The sequence below is a fragment of the Grus americana genome, chromosome 4 (assembly GCF_028858705.1).
Source record: "Grus americana isolate bGruAme1 chromosome 4, bGruAme1.mat, whole genome shotgun sequence".
NCBI classification, from domain to species: domain Eukaryota; kingdom Metazoa; phylum Chordata; class Aves; order Gruiformes; family Gruidae; genus Grus; species Grus americana.
The window spans coordinates 76,364,816-76,390,684 of NC_072855.1; the positions used below are offsets into that span (position 1 = coordinate 76,364,816).

Consider the following 25,869-nt stretch of genomic DNA (forward strand, 5'->3'; position numbering starts at 1 on the left):
TACAGTCTCCAGCCTTCCGACCTCCTATAATATCTGGCCCTTTAGCACAAAAGAAAGAAGAGCAGCAGACTCATGAGTTGGTAGGCGCATCACATTGCAAGTAGTTTAACTCTCTCGCAGTAGCCTGCAGTCTCACACATACCTCCTCGTGCCTTTTGGAGATGCCAGCATGTCAAAACCTGTTACACATAGCACACAGAAGTCTACCAACTCTGATACCACCACATTTTTTCCTCATCTGGGAGCACTGGAGTCAATTCTTCTGTTCCTCTCTCCTGTCAATTCCCTTAGAAAATATTAAAACATGATTGGCACAATATATTAGATGACTGAAATAAATACACAGTGGACTTCTTTGCTGTGGAGCAGTGATGGGACATGACTATACAAGATCAGGGGCAACGTCAACCACCTTCACTGAAAGCAGAGGGATCCGACCTCAGTGAGAGCTGCAGGTGCTCCATGCCATAAGAGAACATACAGAGTATGACATACAGCCATATGCGGCAGCCAGATGAGGAGACACCAGCAGATGGTGCCCCAGAACAGGTACTGTATCATCTCCTGGGGTTTGCTGAGCACCACACACCGGCTCAACCTCAGCAGAAATGGCTTCCTCTGCACAGCGCTCTGCACGGTGCTCTTACTGTATCATGTCCCTAAAAGTCAGGAGCAAACAATTTCGGTTTCCATAATTATCAATTTCCAAAGTACCAATTCACTTAATTTAAAAAATACTTTTATTAAAAAAATTAATCACAGGAAAAGCTTACAAACAGCAAAGTTCCTTTACAAGAAATCCTTCAGAGAATATGACTAATGTACCTGTACTTTTTAAATATAATAAAACATTGAGTCAAAGCCTACTCATTTTCTTACTCTGATTTTTTCTTTTGTTGTTTTCTCTTTACAATCTTCCAATCATTCTCTGGATGGAAAAAAACATCAGCTTAGTTTCTGAATACAAGTCCTTTCATTTCTACTTCGAATTCAGGATTCTCACAAGCGCTGCAGTGCAAGAGGCCCCACGCACCCCTTTATAGCAGCGAGAGAAATGCTTTTCATTTTCAGTGCACTGCGTGGTACATGTGGAGTTCTCCTACACCCAATGAGCTTGATCTTGCTGTTCTGTTTTTTCTTCTCTCTACTGCTACTGATTTGCAGAGAATGTCTAGACACACATGGATTTAAAATGAATCTTTGGACCTTTGTGTGTATATAGCGACAAGAAAGGGGCAAACTATTTTTAACATCAGTCACTGCTTGTGTGCATGCAAAGGAATTAATCTGTGAGCTCCTAAACACAGGCACAATGACAGTCACCCAAAGTATATTTTAGCATGTTCTAAAATCCTTAATATTAGCACTCTCCGCTTCCTCAACATTTTAGGCATTCCATGTTATTGCGCAAACACTTAATTGCATAGAAAAAGGAATACTAAAATAATATTAACACGAAAAAGTAAAGAACTCAAACGTTATTGATTGCCAAATTCTTTCTTGTGCAGACATGCTGTAGGGACTTCAAGCCTGTATTTTCTGAGAACGGACACATTCATTGAATAACAGCAACCCACTCCATCTCCTAGGAGTTGTCACAGCCAATCAGTAGTTCAGTCTTGACGCCCAGACTCCTCATGCCAGAGCCAGAGCCCTTCCCAGTACCAGCCTTCTGCCCAGCTACATCCACTGCCCTCCCCACAGCCTTAGGTGGCCCCAGCTACAACCTCTCCTCTTGCTTGGAGCCAGGTACCTCCTGCCTCATTCTGTCCCCCAGCACCTTACAGGCATCCCTCCAAGTCTTTTCTCCCCACTGCTCTTGCATCGTTTCCTCTTATTACAGAACATCAATAATAAGAAACTACGAGAAGCTACCTGTACAACATAAACATCAGATAATATTAGTGTTGAACTCAGCAAAAAGTAAACACAACTCCTTTTCTAGTAGTGGCTAAACTACATGGCAACAGCATTGGTTCATTTTCCTCCCATCATTATGTGTTTGGTAAACACACAGAAAGATTATTTCTTTTCACTTTTGTAATTTCCAGTTTTAATATTAAGTTAGATGGGTTAGGTTATTTTAAGTTCCCCATAAATAAAATAATAATCCTCAGGGGAAAATGAGTGAGAAAGTTAACGTGTGTACATCTATGGAGTTATTAATGATGCTTTTGCTAACATTTCTGTTGAATATTTATGTTTCCTGTTTAACATCGGAAATTTGTCTCCCCCAGATCTTAGTTTCACTCTTGGTTTTTTTCTTAGGCATTTAAATGGAACCTTTTGACATTTTTGTTTAGCCATGTATAACTAAGATTTGTGGAGACACAGTAATTAATACTGCTCTATGAGATATATCATATAATATACAATGTCTCATAAAATATTCCTCCAGTTTCTCTGAATGTACCATCTAAACGTACAGATTTTCATAGATACCAGACTTTATTACACTTCAGGCATTAACTGGAGAAATAAGTCTTGCAGAGACATTTAACAAAGGGATTTCCCCTTTCCTTCCCTAGGCACCAACCATACATACAACAGATAGAAGCAATCACTCACACAACCCCTGTGTATAATGTCAACTCTCATTAAATCAACAGGATTTGACAAACAGTATCTTGCAAGGAAAGTGCATAATTTTGCTTGCTAGGACTATGATCTGACCTTTGGACTGTGGAGCTTTTTTTCCTCTTTTTAAACTATGACTACAGGGACTCTCCTATGTAACGGTTCATGAACAACAGTTTAATAGTCATGAGTAAACTACCTTTTGCCACACAAGCAACACAGTAACCACTTGTGAAATTTTACATGGATAAAGAAACCAGTTTTAGGGAAAAATCATTTAGCCATATAACAGAAAATGCTCTGAAAGCAATGTGATTAACACAAGACCTAGGTTGGGAAGGCAGCAGAAGTGCATCTCTAGCCAACAGTCCCTGGATGAGGTACTAAGTTCTCAGTTTGAAAAAGTCCTCTGATGGTCTGAAGACGGATCTATACAATTAGCTGAACAGGTACAGTATGGGTGGCTTCAGCGGACACAAGAAACTTGCAGCACACTCAGCACAGAGTTATTCTGCATATACGTAAAATTATGCAAGTACGCCTGGTAGTCAAAAACTGTCTCTCTCAAGACAATGCTGTTCAGAAAGAGGTTTGGTAGCCAAGCTAGAAAACCCACCTTCTTCTCTCCACCTTCACTGCAAGTCTCAGGGCATTTTCTTGAAAAAGACAGTGCAGACTTCATGCTGCTAGCTTTCAAGCCAAGCCATAACGAGTGCAAGAGAAAGAGACCAACAACAGACCTTCAGATCTCCAACCCTTATGGTAAAAGCAGTGAAGTAATTTCAAATATGAGGCGTCACTGTAAAACTTTTCTGAGACGCAATATTCCATTTTTTGCACCCCTTCTACATTACGAGTCTTCATTAAACTATCCCATGCCCTCCTTTCCTTTTGGGCTATGGACTAGAATTTAACCTTGGAATGTGACAGATACATCCCTGACTCCTACTTTAAAGAATTGTTTATAGGATTATGCAAACTTCTACACATCAGAAGATGATCACTGGAAGATCACTGCCTAGTTGCTAAAGCAGTAAGGCGGTGCAACCAGGATAACCAACCACATCGTAGATGCAGGTGTCTAAAATCCATTTTTATTATGGCAATCCAGGAGTTAAATGTAATAAAGTAATAAAATTACTTTGGGAATGAAGGGAGATATCCTCCATAGACAAGGAGTGTATTTTTTCAGAACTATGTATCACCCTTACTACTATCATTAAGCCAAAGTGCATTATTTTATCACCAATTCCATTAGGAAAAAAACTAGAGCCAAAATTGGGAGATATTTCTAAGATAAGTACTCCAAAGCTGTACATCAAAATGAAGCAACTCATCAATGCAAAATACTTCTTGGTTTCTGTGACATCAGGATTAGGACTGGATTATTCAGAAGTAGGCACAAAGTTCCTGCAAAATGTAGTGGTGAAATTTCACTCATTTGCTCACGAGGAAGATTAAAGCAGGAGTCAGCAACTTCCCCAGGTAATGGGGGAGGCAGTGTCATAGCTAGAATGACAACATGGGAGTCTCTAAACCACATCCCTGCTTAAGGTCACACTTTACCGCAGCAGGTAATCCTGCAAAAACCTATCAGGATCGGACAGAAAGGAAGAAATTAATATACAGTCGTCTAGGAGAAAAGGAAGAATTAGACTATATACCCAACTAAACTGGCAGGAGAGGAAAAACCCTGAATTACCACAAGCAAGGATATACCATACACCATAGGGGGAAACCCCTACATTCTACATATGAATCACATTTGTTAATAATGAAATTATAACCCAAACCACAAAAGGTATTCTGTATTCATCCCAACTTTTTTTTTATTAAAAAGATAGGAAATGGGGTCAAAATTGCTATTGCTTCTCGTACTGTAAGTGAAATCTGTCTCAATGACACAGACTTTGTACATTAAGTTTTTGACATACTGGGAAATCAGTTTTGTCATGGGAAGATAACCTAGGATTTGGAACAAGAAGTATTTGCAATGAAACAAAATTTTAGACAGATGGTTTTCTTGGTGCTTAAGTCAAGGATAGCCGTTTGGCGTAAAATAAATGAGAAAAAACCCCACTAAACCAACTCAAAAAGCTGTCATTGTACTAGAGCTACCTACATTACCTGAATCAGAAGCCCTTGGTTCTTCTCTCATTCTTTTGTTTCTTGTCTCACATTTGGTTGTGAAGCCGCGGGAACCATCACTCCCTGTGGTCCCTACATACCAACATAATTTAAGTTGTGGTTTATTTGCAACACAAAGGAGAGTATCTCAAAACTCTGAAATGGTTTTATTTAATATTGCTCATGAACACAGCTGCAGAGAAAACCTGCAATCCACTACACCATGAACAGCCAAGCTAGCCTCCATCTGTCATGGTACTGGCTAGGATTCGAAGCGATGCTTTTATCTCTGGAAAATGTAGCCTATGAAATGACAGAACCTGTCTCCATCCTCCTGTTAAAACATCTCACCTGCATGTTGCATTCCATACTCACACCATACGCATATCCACTTTCTAAATGAGCCTCCTGAAATTACAGTCATTAAATAGTGTAAGATATGCTACAATGTTTTATTTCACAGACAAATGCACTAAATTTTAAGCGCTGAAAGATTCAAGCTGAGAATCTCCACCTGAAATGTGATCCAAATTTCTACTACATATCATTTCAATTACCACTATTTCAAATATCATTTCAAATATGCACTACGTTACCATTTTAATTATTTCAATACATACCAATTACCACTGCCCTGTGCATTATCAACCAGAATTTCTCTACTGATGTGGTTCAGCCCCAGCTGCAGCTGAGCACCACACAGCCGCTTGCTCACCGCTCCCCCAGTGGGATGGGGAGGAGAATGGAAAAACAAAGGCAAAGCCTCGTGGGTTGGGATAAGGGTAGTTTACTGGGACGGCAAGGGAGAGGGAAACAATCAGCAACAGTACTGATAACGGAACGTTCGCAATGGGTGATAACAGAAAACAATTTACCGATCCGATGACCGACCGACCTGATGCTCAGCCCACACTCAGACCGTCCTGGAGCCGTGCCGAACCCGCCCCTCCCCGACTAGCCCCCTTTTATGGTGAGCACGACCTCACATGGTATGGAATAGCCCCCTCGCCAGCTTGGCTCACCTGTCCTGGCTCCTTGTGAAAATTATCCTAGCCAGAACCAGGACATCAACATAACAGGGTTCTTCAGTGAATCTGGCAACATAGTCAAAGACTAGGTTTAAAAAGCAGAAAGGCAGTGAACTCTCCTTAAATTCTGAAGCCTCAACCAGTATTTTTAAAGAAATTACATTTTTCGTTTGGGGATAAAAGCAAAAAAAAAAAAATCTACCATGACCTTTTGTAACTTTTGTATAGATGTCACATAGTGCCTCAAAAAGTACACATCTCTCTTACTACTGTATTTTCTACAGCAGTTGAATGCCATTTCACATAAAGCAGAATCACAATTGTTCCGACATGACAGTCACTTTTGATGTTTTTGGCAGCAGCAATTGCAGTAAGAATTTTACTATTACACCTACAAAAATGGAAGAGAAGAGGAGCAGTATTAGGACAAATCGTAAAACTCAATGGCTCGTTTTCACACCTCCTAAAAACCCAGGGAATGGAATCTTGGGTTAAAAAAGTCAGAGAATCCTCTTGCCGTCCTCGAGATGTTGGCATCCTAAAAAGTGACACCTTCCCAAGAACTCTCTTCTTCCTTCCACTACATATGCTTCTTGCCTCTGCCTCTTTCTTTTAGGAAACAGTTAGTTCATTTCATCCATAAATGTTCTCATTTTCTTGAATGCTTATTATATTAAGAGATTTTTATATGTAATATTATCAGGTGATATCAACTCCCTTTTTCAAAGGGCGTAATCACTTGCCTCTGCCATCAAGGGAAGTAACTTTCAGCCATAAAGTTTTTTACTGACTCAGAACTCCAAAACTAAAGACAGCTCACCAGAAAGGGAAGAAAATCACCCACAAATACATATAATTCTATCACCTTCAATCTTCAGATGGATTCTTCAGTGCTCACCTTCAATCTTCAGATGGATTCTTCAGTGCTAACAATGGCTAAGTCCTACACTCCATAACCAATTACAGTATCCTGACAGGATTAGGAAGAACCATCAGCATTAAAACTCTTATTAAAACAGTGGGAATGAAAATCTGATGGTAATTTCATGTTAAAGTATGAAAAATAAAAAAAATAAAAACCACACTAAACCAAAACATAATCAACAAAATCTTTTGAATAGATGTTTCACAGAGGTAATGTTTCATTTCCTTCTGGAAATGTCAAGAGCTTTCTCTGGTGCACTCAAAGGCTGAGGCTGATCAAAGCCTCCCATTTTGCACAGAAAGGTGATTACCAGAAAAGGCTTCTGCAAAGTAAGGATTACGAGCCGGCAGCAAAAATCTGCTACTTTATTTTAGTATCTGGCTCAAATCTTTATACCTCAGTTTAGGCACAAATGGCTTGCGTTAGATCACTCTGTTCATTACAGGCCAAAAAAAGAATGGTTTGAAATAAAAAGATTATATAAATTCAGCGTAAAATCATAGCAAACAATTTCCTAGAGTCAAAATAATGACAATAGTGCTTGTTCACTTCTCTTCCTCTAGCCTCGGTCCGAGACAAATGCACTGAAAAGTCCTTTTATCATTACTGTGATAATGCATGTTAGCAGTTTCACGCATTGAACATCTAAGCTGTAACTATACCTATGCGAAATCCTGAAGTGTCCAAAATATTTACATCCTATTTGTATTTGCAGCATTAATGGGCTATATGCTGCATCAGATTTAAAGTCCTTTGCTTTGCCATTTTCCACAGGTGGAAGGTGTACTTATGCTATCTGTTTTCACGGTATTTTTTTTTTGTCCATCCCGTTCTCCTCTCCCACCCTGGTTTCTCTTCTGTGCAGCGTTGCCTTTCAGAAAGCAACACCTTAACATTTGGATGTAAATGTCAGGTCCATTCCATTGACAGCTCTTCCCATACACAAAAGCATGATTAGGTTATTACAGTCTAGTAAGCTGTAGTCATTTTTATACTTGTTTCAGTGACTGGTATTCTCTGTGGTTAAAAAGGGAACTTTTCACTGATCACACATTCACTGTTCCCCACTTGATCTCATGGAAGCCAGCCTTTCACAGGTGCTGTACTACTGATATGCTAACACTAAAGAGCAAATCCAAAAAACGGTTTTCTTAAAAGCTTTAAAATTGAATAAGCACAAAATGACATGTTCAAGGGCCTCTCTGCTCCTATTCATTTATATCAAAACCTTTATATTACTAAAACTTTTAAACTTGGATCTGAATAGGGTGGGGTGACAAAATGCTTACTCTCTCACGCATTTGGTTATGGAATATATGACTGAAGTTGCTATGATGCATTTGCCAACAATAAATCACTGTCAATCTTTCCTTCAGCAAGATATGGAAAGTAAAAAGTACAGTAATTTGAATAACGGTGGGAAGACCAATACCCAAGCAAATTTCTCCATCACTTTTGCTTCCACTGCCAAATTTGTCAATATGAAAGTCCAGAGACTAAGTGAGAAGTCAGCACTAAAATTTCAACCTTGCTTTCCACATTATAGTCTACTGACCTTCATATCTAGTGATTGAAATGGGGAATCACCCAAAATAAGTCTACACCTTGTGCAAAGCTTGTATGCAATTTAAACTTGTACTTTGTGGTTTAATAGACTTCTCATATTCTATCACGATTGCAGAAACAGAGCAAGAAGAGAATAAACTCTAATCAGATCATTGTGGTCCTTCTGGAAACCTCTAACTACATGATCAAAGTTTCAATTTCCTGCACTTTTTATTACTGATGAGCAAAAGTAAATGGTAATATACAGATATAATGAGGTCAAAGACCAAATGATTTTATGGTATTTTGTTACAGTAGCCCACTTTCCTCAGATTATAATCCATTGCTTCAGAGAAGTGCACTTTCTCCTGTGAAAAATCAGTCATATTCTTTCTGCTACTATGCTGTTCAGTCTTGCCTCTGAAAACTGTTTCCAGAGCTGCAGGAATGTAAAAAAATCTTTCCTAAACTCCAGAAAACTTAGATGTGCAAGACTTAACACCTGAACCCTACTGAATGCAAGTTTTCTAGGTAATGTTATTACCCATCATTACTTAGGAGTATGTTTAAAAGCAGTGTAATAAACCAATAGCTCTTCTCCTTCCATGTTTATAAAGTTAACACAAAGGATTTGGATTTCTCTTGTTATGCCTGGGCGTTATTATAGCATGAATAACAAAATAATAGTGTGTGCATTTAAACAGAAAACATGGTTTAGGTCTGAAGTCTTTCTCATCTCCCTTGCAATTTTGGCAGATAAGTAGTTTCCACTGATTTGGAATTTAATAGTCCCAGTCTCCTAACTAACTTAGTACCATCGAAACTTGCTCCCCACACTCCCACACAAATGTTGGAAAAACTTGTTTCTACCAAGATCCACCAATTTTTCCACGGCATTTTATGATGCTCTAGGCACTAAAGACAAGAATTACACTACAGTTTCTGATTTCCCCATTTAGACTGAGAGACGGCCATGGGCTGATAGGGGTGCTATACTAATCGTCCAGATCACAACCTAGCTAGAATGCACAGCATCTCCTTTCCAGCCCACACAACTGCATTTCCTTTCTGAGAAAACCAAGGTAGAGGAGGGAAGGTGACGCATATATGGGTCTTGCATGGGTACGGGGTCATGACGTGGCTGGGGCAGACATGCAGATCCAGGGGCATGCGCTCTTTTACAATTACTGCAGGACTTTAACTATGAAATATGCTGTTACTATGCTACAATGTATAATCTTTATTTTGTTTCATTGTAATTTTTTCATATATTTCCTACTTTCCTCAGAATTAGGTGCAGAGCAAATCCTAGATACTGCTATCTTGAGTAGATAAATCATTTGGTAGAAGCCTTCTTTTAGGCATTCATATCCATGAGGACACCTTTTCCTCTAGGTCAGCCCCAAAGCGCTCTCCCTTTGTTTGGGCAAAGCTTATAAAAAACACTACGCACAGCTAACAGCTAACCTAGCTATTTCTTATCAGTCTCTGCTTGACACAAGTGGTTTGTTTCTTATGTATAGAAAAAAATCACAAAATCAGTTGATTTGGCATAAGGTCATCAGCAACAAAACACCTACGTTGAGCTTATGGATTTTAAATGAACTAGATACTGAACCGTTGTGTCTAATAGGAACAAAGGCAGAGCAAACTCATAAAAACTGTGATCTACATAGGGAAAAATATTTTTAATAGTAACAAAGTACCGCAGACATATATGAAATTCAGCTTGTCCATTACAGCATTTGTGTTAGAACCAAAGATGGCTTTGCTCCATCTATATCAGTAATGAAATGATTTTCAACATGAGTGAAAGGGAAAGAACCAGGAACACTCCTTAGCTCTGAATTAGCCACTGACACCCACAGAGGATTTTCCTAGCAAAAGATATTTTTTCTTTGGTTTTATGTTCAAATTCATGTCATGCCAGGTCACTAGTATGGAAATTTGCCCTTGTAATCACTATTAAATTTGCATTTATATTCATTATTTCTGTGCTGTATCCCTTAAAATTGCCCCTCTTAAGACTGAAGCAAATTGCAACTTTTAGTTGTGGTTTTGTTTTGTTTTTTTTAAAGTTGATTAATTAATCTACTACAAGACAACTAGGGCACTACCACAAATCTCACATTGACTTTGGGACAAAATGGATATACTTGCAAGGCAGAATTTTACACACCATCTATGCTAAGTGAAAAAGCAACCACAGCCTCCTCATTTGATCCAGTATCCTTGTTTCCCGGACCCACGTCATTAATAAATAATAATGAATAAGAGGCAGCATCTTTGCTACTGGAGCTATAAACTTGTCTAATGGCTTTATGAAACTGCGTAAGCTTTTGATACCCACAACATCCTGTAGCAAGGAGTTCCTCTGCTTAACTACACTGAGATGGAAGAAGGAAACCTTCATTTCATTTGGAACGCAACATCTCAGCTTGTTTCACTGTTTATTCTTCAACTAAAGAAATATTCCCTTTTTACCTTCTGTCTACTTGCTGAGTTTACAGGCCTCTAATACCTTTCCTCATTTACATCTCTACCAGCTTGAAGAGTTTGAGTCTACTGAGCCGTCTCTTGCATTTTCATTCCATTGGTCATCTGCATTGCCATTATCTGTGTCCAGATGTGGGGCCAGAACCACAGACACTATTGAAGGTGTGGGTGCACCTCAGATTTACACAGCAGTTTTGGTCTCCTTTCCTAGTAATACCTAGCATTCTGCTTTTTGATTAATAACGGGTATTGAGGTGAAATTCAAACTGAACTACTCCAATGCCAAGACAGCCTTCCTGAGTGGCACCAGCTGCATTTTACCCATGTAAGATTAGGACAATTTCTCAAATCCTCCTTAGTTTTAGGCCACTAAGCCCTAATTCAAACAAAGTTATTTTAATAGAGGACTTTCTGTTGAGCATGAGCTGAAGTTTTACTTGACATCCCCAACTGGCATCTAAATTGCCCTCTGTATTCACATAATCAGCTTAGCTATGATGCACTGGGCAGATGATAGCTGGCTTCTATCTGCAGAGAGAAGGTGGAAGGCCCAACAAAGTGCCTTCATCAGTGACAGCCCCATTAATCCTCAAAGGGGTCAATATGGGGCCAGTACTATCTAACATCTTCACTAATGACCTGGACAACGGGGCAGAGTGTACCCTCAGCACCTTTGCGGAGGATACAAAACTGGGAAGAGTGGCTGACAGACAAGACGGTTGTGCTGCTATTCGGAGGGACCTTGATGGGCTGGGGAAATTTGCCAAGAACCTTACAAAGTTCAATAAAGGGAAATGCAAAGTCCTGTAAGTGGGGAGGAATAACACTCCCCACAGAAGAGAAGGCTTATGGGATCTCATAAAGGTGTATGAATATCTGATTTGGGAAAGGGGAAAGAGCAAAGAAGATGGACCAAGACTCTTCACGATGGTGCCCAGTGACAGGCCAAGAGGCAATTGGCACAAACTGAAATACAGGAAATTCCATGTAAACACAAGATTTTAAAATTTTTATTAATTTTGTATTTTATTCAAAATGTCAACAGTGGTCAAACACTGAAACAGGCTGCCCAGAAGGACTGTGGAGTCTCTAACCTTGAAGATGCTCAAAACATGACTAGGCATGAACCTGAGCAACCTGCTTTAGCTGACGCTACCATGAGCGGGGGATTAGACTAGACAGTCCCCAGAGGTGCCTTCCAACCTCAATCATTATGTAAAAATAAACCCTATTCTAATAGCTAGCTCCTATGTAGTTACCTGCCCCTTCCTCCCATGTCACACTGCACCTGAGGCGTGAAGAAGATACTGAACAATAGAGCACTTCCTTCCACTCCAGAAGCTGTAAGGGAAGTAATTTGTTGAACATGTAGCGTGCAAGGAAAATGAGCAAAGCATGAAGAAATGTTATTTTTAGCCTGGGTAGAGCTACTGCGTAGACTCATCTTCCTCATGGCAGAGGAAATAAGGACATGCACAATCCTTTCCTAAGAAGCCTTAAACTCTGCTAGGGGCTCCAGATGCACTGGGTATTTATACTATTTCAACACTTTGTTCCTCTAAGAATTGATTTCAAATGCATAGAGAGAAAAAGACAACACTATCCAGCATTTTGAGACACTGGACGACAAAGACTTAGGGACCAATTTCTTCCCCAGGAAATACCATATTTAGTCACTACTGGTTTACATTCAAAAGACCCCTAAGAATAAACATGGCATGGGTAGAACACTCTATGCTCATACAGCCTTCCACATTTCAGACTGAATGCACAGCAGGAACAAGTACCACCTATCTTTGAGCTTCTGAACACCTCCCTGCATGCAGGTGCACATACCCATTTCTTAGAATTCAGAAGGGGCTCATACACCACTTGCCTCTTGCTAGATAAACATCTTCATTTTAAGGATGAAGACCTCTTTCCCACCATCATGCATAATGATGAGGGTGTAAATTTAATGAGGGTGGGCTTCGCTTCTTTGAAACTAAGCAGGGAGCAAGACCAACCTACTCATCACCACAGGCAAAGGCAATATTGCCCCTCCACATTGAGACAGATAACTTAACCATTGTCAGTTATGTCATAGTTGTCAGAAGCCACAATGGAAAGCCACCTTAATGACAAATCAACTGTCTCAACAATGGTCTTATTTGTCCACAGTTCCAGCTGTGCCTAAGGGTATTTATGGTGTCACAAACACTACTTAGTTGTTTTGAACAGACCAGAAAAATTAGCAAAAATGTACCTTTCAGACACCAAGAGAATATGAAGTCCTTGAAGACCACAATCAACAGGTTCACATGTAAAAAAAATCTCTTTATGACTATTACATACATCCTCTAACAAAAGGAGTGAAAATGGAATTCCTTTTACCTCTGAACCTGGAAAAAAGTTGAGGTGACATCACCTTTTCAGTTGTTATTTCATTACAAAAATTCCTAAAATTAGATATTAAGAAACTAGACTCACTGTCACACTTCCTTACACAGAATGACAGATTACTTAAAATGATAAATGAAAGATATGCTATTCTCTCTAAATAGCAATTGTCAATTTTTTTTGCTGAAGGAAATACCCAACTAGTTCTAAAGAGTCCACCTAACTCTTCTGGAGTTAGGATAACTCCGAGGAAAGTCTTTCACTAACTGTGACAAGTACAGCATAAAAGTTAAGAAATGCTATCTGCCTCAACTTACATCATAAATGGCTTGCGCAGTGGCTATAACAAGTATCACTTATCACTGACCAGAAGGGAGTTTTGCAGGACCAAATAAAATAAGTATTTATGAAATACTATTAGCAAGTAAAAAACATATTTTTCATGTGCATCTAGATAAAGTCTTCATTCTAAAAGGATGCTGCTTTCAGGTTTTGACTTATATTCAAAGATGACTGAAAGAAGAAAGCACACCACCCCACGCAATTCTTTCAGGAGTATGTGGATTAGAACTAAACTAAGAGCAACACCCAAGTTAATGTTGGCACTGCAATGAAAGCAAACCCTAACACTACAGAGACAAAATGCATTTCTGTGATTTCTTAAGAAATCAAGGATCTGAGAAATAAACATTTGGAATAAGCCACCTATTTGACAATGACAGGTTATAGCCAGATTTTGAATGATACAGGTACTTTTCAATTGTTAAAATCTATTTGCTTTAAAATACCAGTGTGTTGCTGACAGTTGGAGAAGCTTCACCAAAGAAAGCAAGATAGTATGTGAAAGAAAATTAAAAAAAAAAAAAGAAAAAAAAAGAGATGGCCTCTAATCTGCCAATCAACAATTAAAACCAAGATCTTGGAGTTACAGTGCCACATCAATGTCAGTTCAGTGTGCAGCCTATGTTAGAGAAGTAAATCTGATGTCAGGAACTATAAACAAAGTAACAGAACAAAGCAGAAAATAGTATCATGCAACTGTATGAAAAAAAAAAAAGATCAATTATGAAAAGAACAATCAAATTTCTGTTGTCCTGTTAAACAAACAAGTAGGACAGGAGAGACAGTCTAGAAAAGAGGCAATTCTTGCGGACCAAGTTCCACATAATTTTGAATGTCACAGTGCAGGTAGACAGTAAGACTCACTGCCTCTTCCAGTTCAAGGACTGAGAGGTAATACCATCAAACAAACCTAGCAGGAACCAGGATCAAAACAAAGCAAGCCACAGTACGTAGATCTGTGGAACTTGCTAACCATTTATGCTGTGGATACTAAGAGTTTGCGTGGCTCAAGGCAGGGCCTGGGCATACATTGTGGGTTAGTCAATACAAAGGAACCACTTCGGACTGAATAATTCCTCTGAGCTGAGAAGAGCTGGCATTTGGCAAAGTACTCAGAGTATCACATGCCCTAAGATTCTGATTGCGGCCACCTTTGGATAAAGAACTGAATTAAATAGACTCTTCAGCTGATGAAGCACAGCTCCAGAACTTAAGGAAATGAAACTGTTATTTTCCTCCCAATGTCGTTTAGACTATTTCAAAACGAATCCTTTGTATCTTCAACAGAACTCCACTAAATTCCACAGGGTGTCTACAGACAGAAAGGTTGGCTAACATAGACACAATAAGAGGAACAGAGTCTCTGATCAAATGTTTCTACTGCGCTTATGCTTGTAACACTCAACCAGGAATGCAGGATCTACAGGAAGTACGGGAATGTAATACTGGCTGTGGGTATGACAGGAGGCAAAGTACGTACATGTGGGGAAACCCCTGCCCCTCCCCAGTAAATGCCACACAACTAATCTGAAGCAAGTGGGAAAAGTGAGCGAAAAGAAAAGTTCAGTTTCTTGATTCCGTTTAAGAGAACAGGTATGTTGTCATAAAAATGACAATTTTGAGCCTTCATTACTGCCAGCCAACACTGAGGTTGTATCTCAATAGCTTTTGCCCCTATCTAGCAATGAATCTAGGCCATCTGCTTAGCATGTGCATTATCATAGCATTCAGTAAGGTAAAACAATATTCTTCATTTGTGGTTTGTTAACATCCTGTATTGTTATAATCTGACACTGGCCTTTTGACCTAGTAGGGGAATTTCAACTTTCATTTTACCATACATTTCTTAAATCCAGAGACTGAGAACAGTTTGGCAACATCTTAGTTTGCCAGTGTATATACCAGCCTCTTTCCCACTGCAAAACAATAATGACTGAGAAATACACAACATCTAGGCCCAGAACACATATTTCTTCCTGGAAATCCTAAAGAACAAGAACCTGAAGGACCTATTCAGTTTTCCACCCACATGCCAACAAAATCAGTGGGCCAAACTCACAGAACTGTGTCTCATCAGCAGTGCATTTGTATTGGTCTCTATGGTTTGCCTAAAAAGAAGTGTGAAACAAAACTAGTAGAGGTTAACACTTGTATTATTTTGTGGGTATATCAGGAACACTTTTACAAGTATGGTGTACAGTCAACTAAGAGAAAATTGGTAACTGAAGTTTTGATACTGGCAACACTTCCTATGGAGACAGCTCTTACATAATCCATTTGGATACAAAAGGGAAAAAAACAAATGGGACTAATCATCCTTGTAAATGTATGCTGGACCTACTGAAGATAGATTATACCTACACAAAAAGAAGCCATTCAAGTTCACCCAGAAATCTTGCAAACATTCATCTCTTTCCTCTGTAAGTTCAGCACATGATCTGAACCTGTATTACATCGAGTCCTAATCCTTACCCTTTATTAATCAACTCTAATTACTTTAACTCTCACAGCAATTAATTTTCTCATTCAGACTTGCAACCACCCCAAATTTTACCATAAAACGAAAACACTGACTCTCAAGTTCATAACCTTAGTAAGTTTACTTTCTAAAAAGTCTGCAGTCCTCCTATCCAGCCCGTATCTCCACAAATCTTGAAAGGATATAATCAACTCAACTATACTTGCTAAAGCTGACATAAGCAACATACACTGCTCTCCCTTCATAAACAGAACCAATCACTTCATTACAGAAGGCAGTCAGGTTGGTAAAGCAGGTGCCCTTTAGTAAATCTATACTGGCTCATTTGCCAGTCACTTTCTTGTCCTTCAAGTCCCCAAAGACTTGCTCTGTAACTTCCCCAGGGATTGTGGTGACACTGACCTCAAGTTCTTCAGATCCTTCCCCTCATCCTTTGCTTTTGTTGTTGCTCTTGCTTGTTACTAGTAAGCAGAGATAAATAATCACCATGATCTTTGGTTGCATGTATTTCATGTACCAACAGAAATGAGTAATCAAAACACACTACTGTCAACAATAAATCTGGTAACGGCGAGTACATCAGGTGTTCTACATTTGGTGAAGCTTGCTTTGAAAAGTTCAGAGACAGTTCTTAATCTCTCAAGGAAGAACCAGTTATCATCAGCATGGATGAGCCATTTGGTGCAATAATGACTTCCACGGAAAAAAATGGACTAAGCAGACATGCGTGGTAAGACACTACTTCTCCACAATGAAAATCAGGCCACACAGCTGGGCGCAAGGCAGATTCACGACTGTCTAAACATGCAGAGGGGAGAGACCTACACTATGAGATCTCACTACACTGTTAGGGAGAATGCGCCTATAGCTGGTGCTAACTATGGTGACAGGAAACACCAAGGCTCCCATACGTCCATCACCCCATACCTTAACTAAATCCACACCTATTAAACAATTACACAAACAAGACTTTTTGGAGGAGAAAAACTTGTGTGTCAGTTCCCAAGGAAAGACTAAAATTACTTACCCCAAGGACAGGCAAGTTTATAATTATTAGCACTTTATTTTTTATTTTTTTTTAAAAAAAGAGGTGTTCCCTCTTAATGTTGGTCCTTTCAATGAAAAATTACTTCAAAGACAGGTTTTGTAAAGAGATTCCCAATTGTCAACTGCTTTCAGATCATTTTAGTTAACCCTCTAAAATCAAAAGCATTTCTTTAAAAAAACCACCCCACTTACTCTTGCAGGAAAAAGTCACTCTAAGAATTACTCACTTTGGGTTTTTTTTTTTTCTTTGGCACTTTCTCCTGAAACAGTGGGTACTTGCCCTACTCAGGGACAATATTCAACTAATTAAAAACACTAATCCAATATGGCAATTCCCTGCTTTCTCTTCTATCCTTTGCTTCATTTGTCCTTGTCACACAAGCCATCCAAAGGATCCTTTCCCACATCATCCTTTATCATTGCAGTGATGATACCACATGCCTTGGCGAATCAGCAAAATTCATACTACAATCCCACCAGAAGCAAGCAATAATGAAAAAACATGTAATGCTTTCTCCTACTTTTTCTTATCTTTCCTTATAAACACAGCCATCAGTTCACTCCTATATTTAAACACTAATATATTATGGAATCCATTCCATTTATCTGAAAACTGGTCTACTTGTAGTATCTATTTGAAATGTACTGCAAGATGGAGACACAGATTACTGGCTGTAATTTGGATATTGCCATGGTTGTTCTTGCTCAACAGAAAATACAGCAGTCATCTATTCAATAGGTTAGAGATTTTGAGTTTTAGGATCACAGGGATTGGGAAGAAAGTGCTCCATTTTACAGGGTGTACTAAACTCACACAGTTCAGTGCTAAATTATTTTTTTAAACTTTTAGTTTTTTGTTATTAACCTAACACCTTCAATGAAATTAATCTTCCATTTCTCAAATGCAGGCAGGATCACGAATCTCTGCTACCACTTGACTGAAGGGAAAGACTGAGAACAGGCTGAAGAAGGAAAGAGGTGGTTATCTCCTTTTGATGGCTTAAAAACAAATTTAAAACAGCTGCCACTCAACCCTTTATTCAAACGTGCACTTCAACATGTTTACATGAGTCTCCCTACTGAGCAGAGTAAGCATACCAAAGGCTTACTTTCTACAGGTTACTGCTTAGCACTATGAGAGCTGCAAACAGAAGACAACCTCTAATATTCAAAATTCTTTAAAACTGGCCTAGAACACACTAGAGAGAGTTAAACCAACACACTGTGATCACAAATTGATGGTTATCACCTTCATCAGACATACAAACTCCACTGTGGTTCCTATGATTCTACTGACAGTAATCTTGTAAAAGCACGCTATTACAGTAGGAGTCTGAAACACACCTGCACATGAATTAAATATACCAAACAAGACATTCACAGTGACTCTAGCTGAATACTCCTTTGTTCTCGTGACGGAGAAAGGAGGCAAGCACCTTGATCAACAAGATGCTAAATACCTCAATGAAACCAAAACTTCTCTCCAAAATTCACCAGTCATCAGGTTTGCAAGGAAAAGAAAAAAAAATTGAAAAATGCAAGCTTTCAGTTCAGAAAGACACAAAAAATATGAGAGGAGTCAGATCCTATGTAAAAACTTTTCCAGACTTTGAAGTTGTACAGATCAGGAGTTTAGTCAGTGTGTGTCACTTATTTTTACTCATTTTCTCTAAAAGAGAAAATAAGCCCTTATGCTTTATACTAGGCATAAGTACTACAAGAAGTATAAACAATCCACTAAAACAACAGCAAGACACAAATATCCTTCTCCCTTCCCAGCTCCCTGATCCACAAATACTGTTTCCCTTTAACATGTTTGCTTTACTGCTAATTAATCTTTCTCGAAAATTTAGGTGAGGCTTCTTCTGGTATGGTGCATTTTACAGTGTTTGTCTTATAATGTTGTTTTAGTAACAGTATTTTATTTAGAAAGAAAAGGAAATATAAATCAACTAACCTTTCATAATTAAACATTAAAACCAAACCCAAACCAAACCAAAAACCCCACAGTACGACATGGTCACTAATACCTGCCCCCAATAATTTTTAAAGGCAGGATTTGGGGGCTTCAGCATCGGCAGCACTACTTTATCCTCTATGATTCCAAGGCAATTTAAAGGAATAATTTCATTTCTTGTTAAAATGCAATCAACTCTACGGTGAAGCTGGGAGGGCTACCTAAATCACTGTACCTCTGAATAAAACCCTAAGTAATTCCTTGCCTAGTAAAAAATATGAATTCAGATTGAGCGTAATTACTGAAATCTGACCAGTGCAGGAAGTCCAACACCATACAGAAATATTACTGTATTTAAAATTTATATTAAAAGTTATAGCACATCAGCATATTCCTATCTGAAAAAGCTTTCCATCTCTGAGAGTATGTGAGCCCCTGAACATACACTGAACTACTAGTTTGTTATAATCTGACACACAGCACCTGAGTGAAAAATATGCAAGTAAGAAAAACCTAATTCAATAAAAGGATGAAGATATTTTGGCCACAAATCTATTCAAACGCAATAGTACTGCTGGGAATTGTTGGGGTATGTCAGCGTACCAATGATACAAAGGCAGCTATACAGCCGACCTACAGTCCTACTAGCGTCACGACCATGAACATTCTGCCTTTGTCCCTGTAGATTCAACTTCTTCCTACTGCTTGCGGTCAGATTTCTACTACATGTGGTCTTGCATGTACACAGTGAAGACAGAAGAGCCCGTAAGAGCAATCTAACTGGTTTGGAATCTCCTTAGCTAGCACAGTGAAGATTAAAACTTTTAAGCAGGACAGACTCCCAACACTTAAGGTATAATGCCAACATTAACTTGTGTGTTAATATTAACCAAGTTTGTGATGTTTCTGGGTTTATCAATACACTCCAAGCCATTTCCCCATCACCTGGTACATCCAATAAAAACGGTCAAAACAAGATCTGTCGCTGTCTCCTGTTGGACCACAAAGCCTGCAGCAAAAGGTTACAGGAAAATTAATCAAACTCCTGTGCACAATTTATTAAATTCTGCATATTCAGATTCCACCCCCCCCACCTTGAAATGCAAGCCTTTTTTATTCTTTGAAAACAATTAACATAGAAAGATCCAATTCCAAGTACACTTAGACTACAACTACAATCAGAGTTTCACATGCTATGGCCTATAAAGGACTTCAGAAGAAAATGTTCTTAAAAGCCCTATGGTTAGAGATGCATGGGAGCTAGTTACTTAAACAGTGTTAGTTCTTTAGCAGACCTATCTGTAAACTTGCCAAAAAATTTGACAGAATGCTCAGGTTTGGGGTTTTTTTTAAAGTTCTCCAAGACTTGCAAAAGAAAACAGTAGAATGCTGGGAAAATAAAATCATAACTCAGTGCTCACTGTGTTGTATTTTAAGCACTGCTGCAAAAACCATCCCAACACTCCAGCACAGAGGAAGTGCTTGGAGCAACCTCTAATCTAAACTGCTAAAAACCACTGCAGAAAGGCATCAGATTCAGAATCTCAAATTCAGTGCTTCCAAGTGTATTTCCATGGAATATTTTATAAAAAAAGACAGAAACCTCTGTAATTTTATAGACCTGACACAGGAAAGACTGAATAGTGTTGAAAACAGTAAGCAATAATTACAAACAAAAATATGTCTTGTGCTCACTGTGGAGGTATTTAATACTTCATACAGTCAAAACACATTAACTTAAACCAAACAACTAAAAACCTTGAATAAAATGACCTAACTTCATAAGGACCCAGGAGAAAAGCAGCATAAGCATAAGGACCCAGTGCTCAGCAGCTCACCTCTGCAGTCATAAATTCTGTTTGAAATTGGTTACTATCAAGAATAAATACAAGAGAGACAAAAGATAGAGTGGCAGAAAAGGTTTCAAACTACACAAATACTACATACTGCAAACTACAATAGCTACCAGGATTTCTGTATGACCATACATATTAAATGTTTGCACTTATTTCAAAACCAGGAAATTAAGACCAAGATCTCCAGAAGCTGGGATTGCAGTGCTAATTAATACCAGTTTAATGGTTAGTGGACAAACAGACACTAATAAAAAGAATTACAGTAAGTGGACTGTATTTTATCCAAGCAAAAACACGTTCTAACCAACTCTGAACATATCCACTCCTCTCCAGATTACATGATCAGCACGTGTGAAGTAGGTTTTCGAATGTAGCTTTATATGCAATGCCTGGTGAAGTAGCGACCCACCCAGTCTTGCTCGTCCTGAACACTACTAAACTTCAAACCACAGTAGCGTGCAAACCCAGAATTTATCCCACACAACTTCAGCAGCTAAACTCACTGAGCAAAAGAACCATGTTTCACATAATGTTAGAAACTTCTGGGCAGTAAGGGGGAGTGTTTGGCTCAGAACTACACTCAAAATGAAGAAAACTATGAATTTTAAATGCTGCACATAGCATTCCAAAGATATCAGCCCTCAGACCCCTGAACCAGAAAAGAAAAACAATTCAGCAATAGTATGCAAAAGTTCAGTGTCAAATGACTGCTTACTCTCAACTTCAGTACTGTAATACATACCACAAAATGCAGTGGGTTAGGTATCAGTTAGATAAATCTATAAATATTTCAGAAAGCAGTGTATTTTCATTATAAGCTGGAAAAAAGTGAAAGGTGCACACAAGGGAAAAAGAACAGCGTTAAGATATACAATAGAAAAATAGTTTAGCATCCCCAAAGAATCCTGATCGAGTTTTTTTCATAAACATTTTAAATTTGATGGTAGAAAGACTGACTTATGCACCTCAGCTTACGCTGTCTTTGCAAAAGATGACAGGTAAAACCACCTTCAGACAGGAAGCCAACTTTCTTCCTGTTGTTTAATCAACAATTACTAAATTGAGAATGCGTCTGTCTTCTTCACTTAAATAATGCCACAGGATTTGTGGAAGGATAAATACATAGAGAAACAAAGTGGTTAAATGATACATCTTTAGAACATTTTGTACGGCAGTAGTATATTCTATGGGGGAGTGGGACAACGCATGAGGGAAAAAGTGTTTCATGCAGAAAGCACAGAGAGAGACTGCCAAAAGTGAGTGTGGGCTTCTCTTACACCAGTGAATGTAGGTAAAATCCCTCTTGCTTTATAAAAATTCCAAAGTGTCATCAGAGGAGGAAAAGAAAAATAATGATTCTTACCATACAGGTAGAACACATGAAAAAATGTGTAATAAAATCTCTTTTACACGACGCCCCCATCTTTTTCCCCCCCAGAAAGAAGAGTATAAATACACTAAACAGCTTAATGACAACTTACCAGCTCTCATCATATATCACAACTCCAATACTAGCATACAGATAATCAGAACACTGACATGATGTGCAAAGTACTGATCTTCAGCTGTATTTCAGCAGTAATGCTTATGACTGCAGCTTATGGAGCACCTGTAGCATCAGAAAAAGAGATCCTTCTTAAAACTTTAATAAGAGATTTAAAATTCCTGGGAAAAAGCAAGGATGTAAGTGTTGATTTTCTTTTATTATAACATCCTTTTCTATGTATCTTTTCCATCTATTTTTTTCTATGTATTTTTTCAGAAATATTAACTTTTTCTCCCCCTTCTCTACAGAAGATTCATCTTGACCTTTACACACCAAACGAGAAAGAGGTGAGTTTACATTTTCTGTTTTCAGAAGACTAAGGTATTCTATTTTAAAATGATATATTACTGAGATACACCAAAATAATTTGCTTATCAGAAGGGCAGATACAAGACAAATCTGAACAGTTTGAATTCAGTGTAGGGAGTGCAGTTCCTTAAAGATACTTCTGTTTCTGATTTGTATTCTCAAACATTAACAGGCTGATGTATAGTATCACCTCATTGTTCTGTGCAATATCTAACACAAAATGAATCCTCCCTATTCATCCTGCTTAACAGACAGCTGAATTCACAGAAAAAATGTTTTATGAATCATTTAAACATTGTATAAGATTTGCAGAAGGCAATACTGTTGTATTAACACTAACACAAGAACAATTTTGAGAATGAAACTAGATTTAGAAATAGATTATCTATATGAAATATCTATATAAAATTGCCCATATTTTATCTAAAGTAGATGCAGAGCCTCTAGTAGGTTCTGTTTAAGAAGTTATAAGTCTTCTATATCCCACCAACAATGAAACTCAGTTATGCTCTACCTAGTTCTCTTCAGGAACAAAACTTTACCAAGCCATTCTGGATATATTAGCTATATATTAATGTTTTATGGTATTTAATTAATACCTAAGACTTAGTACCACAAAAATACTATTAATGCGGTTGCTTCTTTCTAAAAAAATTGCGCATCAGAATGCAGAGAGTTCTAAGTACAGCTTTACAAGAGACTATTCATCATTGACAGGCTGCTGGTCTGTACTACTTTTTAATTCAGTGTGCAAGTATACCAATGAACAAGTACATCAAGTTATTTAGTATTGGGAAGTAGTTAAAATCTTTACCTAAGTTAACTACTTTGAACCTCCAATTAAGTTTTTAATCCTGAAGAATTCTCATGTAACAATAATTTTGTTTCAGTAAAGACTTAAAGCCAGATTCTGCAACCACTTCCTTGTCTGAGTCATTTTTCTCATCTCTGGCAATATCAAGACATAACTATCTCAGAGCTCCAGTGCTTAAATGCAAATGTATGAGGCTGATTAGCAACATATTGTTACTGAGTGCCTGAAACAGCTTCTAAAAGTGATGCATAAAGTTATTTATCGTATTCAAAAGCCAGATCAGATGCAGACATTAGACAGAGCAACCAAAGTGCTTTAACTGAAAATGGCTCTAAAAAGGCCACTGTAAAACTGATGGAGGCTTTGACTATTAACTCTTTTGCTAAGACATGATTTCCACATGACAAGCAGGGGTAAGGCTCGCTTTAGGAGCGAATACTACAGCTTTGTGTTCCCAAGAGATATTCCAACACTTTGAGTGTCCTGTAAAGACTACTTACTTTTCAAAAGCTACAACAATCTACCACAGAACTAAGACCAGGTGTAACATCTTACAATACGACTTTAAGGGGAACAAATGAACTATATGTTGCAGAAAACAACAGCCTAATTCCTCATATGACGATAAAAACAATGGGTTATTGAGATTTGGGGTTTTTTTTAAAGTTAATCAATTGTCCTGAGGAAACAAGGTTTTTTTATATATATATAATGATTTTAATGATTTAGGAGTGCAGCTGGCGAACTCTACAATGTTACCTGGCAGAAATGGGCACCTTGGACAATGAAATTGAAGATGAGGATAATCGTGATAATCTTCGAAACATCAAAAAGAATCTCCAGAGTCTTATGGTAGGCAATCTTTTTACCCAGTTTAAATAAAAAATACTAAGAAAAAAAGTGTTTCAGCGTTAGTGAAAAACAATACTAGAACCAGTGTTTTTATGGCGGATGCATTATCATCTCTTGAGGATACAGGATTTTACACAAAATTATCATAACATTAAACTATACAACAACATCTATTTGCATGATAATCCAATACAGTAAAAGAGATTTGAGTCCTCCTAGTTATACAAGTCAACATTAAAAAACCCCCATTTATTATCTGTACTGAATCATGCAAGGCATCTTACGCTGACAAAAACTTGCTTTTAGGAACAAAACCATTATTTACACACGCAATGGCTTCAAAAACTGTGCCATAAATTTATGGCTGTAAAGGAGCCAACAATGAATATAGTACACCTTGATATGCTACATAAATTCCATGGCTAAGAGATCTTTATCATTTAAGAAATCCTCTTCAGGCTAAAAATTAAGATTTGCCTCTGCTGCAGTATTTATCATAGAGAGTGAATGTGTTTAGCTTGCAGTATTTTTACCATTTACAAAAATCTCCTTTATAAGCAGCTGCTTCATCCTATCATCCCTTAACACTTGCCAACTGAAAAAAGCCAATTCCCTGAAACATTATGGGTTCTTTTTGTTGAGGTATTATTGCTAAAACTAGCTGGCAAGAGAGCTATCACTAATAAACAAAAATATCTGTATTGCAGGACCTAACTCCCCTAGGAACTGGATGCAAGATCTGTGAAGCTAATGACAAGAAACAATTTCCTGCATTTCACCAAGAACTGAGCAACTTCCTGATGTCTATGCTAAAATAATCAGATAACCATTTTTATTTTTACTGCTACATTATTTATTTAAATATTTAATTATGACTAATTTATATATTTTGCCATGTGGCTTACTAGCTTGCTGTCCATTTTAGGACCACTGTATGTTCTTAGTCTGGGTGATAAGACAGTCTGTTTTAAGATCACATTTGATCCTTTCTGTAAGCCCTACGGGCTCAAAATGTACTTTGGAAAACTAATTGGTTCTCACTTTGGCAATAAACTTAGAGAGACAACTATTTATTGAAAAAACTATTAAAAGTTACTTGTAGATGATATTTAATAAATTTCAGTAACATATAAAAATCATGTCTAGTCTTCTTTCTTAAATGATACTGTCTTCTTCACTGGTGACTTACTACTCTTTTTTTTTTTTAAACACAATAAAAAACCCAAAAAACCCTTCACCAGTATACAAGCATACAGGTACCAGACTCAAAACAAGACATCTGCAGATAATCTTTTTAAAGCAACATAAAACACCAGTTTATGCGGGCATAACAGTAGTACCACGTTGCTTCCCCCAAAAGAGAAATCCAAAACCCCAAACTTTTTTTGTGAGGTGTCCTACTTAGCTATATAGGCTTTCTGCTATGGTTTTTGCAAGATACATTTTTCTCGTTAGTGTAAGCAAAACACATAGTTTTCAAAAACGTTCAGAGACAGGGAAACATTATTAAAACAATAATGCACATGAAATAATAACTATTCAGGTAACTGAGGTACCAATGTCCCAGAACACTTACACAGCCAACTCTTT

The 25,869-nt window shown here is 38.0% G+C and overlaps 1 protein-coding gene across 1 annotated transcript in view; it reads right to left on the reverse strand.

Moving 5' to 3' along the window:
• BBS12 (Bardet-Biedl syndrome 12) overlaps window positions 1-25,869 on the reverse strand; it is a 134,708-nt gene that overhangs the window by 108,365 nt on the left and 474 nt on the right. Inside the window, exon 2 of the mRNA XM_054824029.1 lies at window positions 22,240-22,367. The gene's annotated coding sequence lies outside the window, so the exon portion shown is untranslated. The remainder of the gene's footprint in view (window positions 1-22,239; window positions 22,368-25,869) is intronic.